This window comes from Cibotium barometz, chromosome 40, assembly GCF_041138505.1.
Source record: "Cibotium barometz isolate CiBa-2024 chromosome 40, ASM4113850v1, whole genome shotgun sequence".
NCBI classification, from domain to species: Eukaryota; Viridiplantae; Streptophyta; class Polypodiopsida; order Cyatheales; family Cibotiaceae; genus Cibotium; species Cibotium barometz.
The window spans coordinates 13,843,523-13,846,103 of NC_141085.1; positions in this window are offsets into that span (position 1 = coordinate 13,843,523).

The following is a 2,581-nucleotide window of genomic DNA, read 5'->3' on the forward strand; positions in this document are numbered from 1 at the left end:
GAGTAAACAATATCACTGCTTACAAACTTTGACTACAAAACGATGGCTATCCGTCCACCATTGTACTCCAGGTAAGGAGTTTTGATGGCAATCTAGACAAACTTTGGATGAGGATGTCTTGCTTATAAAAGTGCTTGAACACAATGAACTTGATGATGACTATGTAAGAACACACAAAAGTGAAAGCTAGATCAACACAATACAAAGCATTGAATTATAGAAAGAAGGGGAGAGTGAAAAATATTACTACTTGCAAAAAACTTGATTGTGTTTCTCTCCACTCTCTTTTAGCTCTATGCTAATGTGTATGGACAACATGTGCATGCATAGGGTTCATGAAGGCAATGCCACTCCAAATGTTTTTCAACACTTGCATCTTGTACTTTAAGCTTATAATATGGGAAAGCTGACTTATAAGGCTAAACGTGTTAGAACTAGAAATGTACATCCTCAAGTCATTTAATCTTAAGAAGCCAAGTGAGGAAATGTTGTGAAGCTTATGAGTCAACTTCTCATGATATAAATTATTATTTTTCCCATTATAACCACACGCTCAAGTCACTTGCACTAATGACAGAGCTCAAGGAAAGTCATGGCATGTGCAAAGAAGCTAACCTGCAACAAGAGAAAACCTCACTCACTCACTCTCACACAAGAGGATAAGGAAGTCACTAGTTTTTGCACAAGGGAAAAGCCTATCTCATTAGTTAAGTTATCATAATTATAAATGGTCAGCCATCACCACTCTCTATAATGTGTCTATAATGTCTATTTATACATATTCATAAGTGGCCAATCATACCCTATGTGGGCAGTCAGGCATTGTCTATAATGTCATCCTAGGCCACATCTAGTGTACACAGAAATCGATGCTAGCATTACACTTAGCTTGGTCATCCATTGCTTACATTGTGTGTAGCTCATTTGAGCTAAAAAATCTATAAGATATACATTTAAAAAAAACCACTTTGGCAAACATAAATTACAAAGTGATGTGAAATACATGATTCCTTGTTGATGCCAATCACTCGTAGTAGCTCTAACTTGGGGCCTATCGAAGTCATTTGCCCAGTTAACCACCATGAATGGGGTTAACATCTCTCCTTGCCTGATATAGGTCCGTCCTTAGACCTATCCAATGAAATAAAAGTCGAACAAAGTCGAGGGGTTGGTCCATGTGTAGGTTTGTCCAGAATTAATATTTGATCAGTTATGGTGCCCTAATCTCTATAAAAACTGACAGAGGGATGAATGCAATCTAGAAAAAACTTTCTAAAAAACCTTGTTACAAAAATTGATAAACCAAAAGGCATTTTATCGATCAGACAGAGAAAATTTGTTGCTCAATTTTTACAACCTTTGTTCGAGCAGTTAGTTGGAGCCACCGAAAAAGTTATCAAACCGTTTATCGAATGGAGCCAAGGTTTGATATGCATGTACAAGAGTGTATGATGAGCATATGTCCATGAGAATGATTCAAACCGAGCATAGGAGGGTCCTCTTTAAATCAAGTGTGAAAAATAACAAGCCTGATAGTGTAGATCCAGCTATTTGTAAACATTGAAACTGTTGAAAATTACATTGGACCTCCATCGATCAGCCACACCATCAGTGCTTGGAAATGTTTCAAATTGCTTTTGCCAATTTATTTTGGTGTAGGGAAGGCCTATATATGAACATATGCCATTTTGCTTATCTGAAATTTTTTTCGTAGTAGTCCTCCAAGACAACTGGAGTGTTGTAGTTGAAGCTTGTATCTGGAGGGTGCTTTGGCATCTCTAAAAACACAGGAGACAACCTCATAATAATAATTGGAGCTATAGTGTGCCTAGTGTTATCTAAAACACAATAGTGAAAGGAGGATCTTCACAATACAAAAAGCACTTAATTATAGAAAGAAGTGGAGAGTAAACAATATCACTGCTTACAAACTTTGACTACAAAACGATGGCTATCCGTCCACCATTGTACTCCAGGTAAGGAGTTTTGATGGCAATCTAGACAAACTTTGGATGAGGATGTCTTGCTTATAAAAGTGCTTGAACACAATGAACTTGATGATGACTATGTAAGAACACACAAAAGTGAAAGCTAGATCAACACAATACAAAGCATTGAATTATAGAAAGAAGGGGAGAGTGAAAAATATTACTACTTGCAAAAAACTTGATTGTGTTTCTCTCCACTCTCCACTCTCTTTTAGCTCTATGCTAATGTGTATGGACAACATGTGCATGCATAGGGTTCATGAAGGCAATGCCACTCCAAATGTTTTTCAACACTTGCATCTTGTACTTTAAGCTTATAATATGGGAAAACTGACTTATAAGGCTAAACATGTTAGAACTAGAAATGTACATCCTCAAGTCATTTAATATTAAGAAGCCAAGTGAGGAAATGTTGTGAAGCTTATGAGTCAACTTCTCATGATATAAATTATTATTTTTCCCATTATAACCACACCCTCAAGTCACTTGCACTAATGACAGAGCTCAAGGAAAGTCATGGCATGTGCAAAGAAGCTGACCTGCAACAAGAGAAAACCTCACTCACTCACTCTCACACAAGAGGATAAGTCACT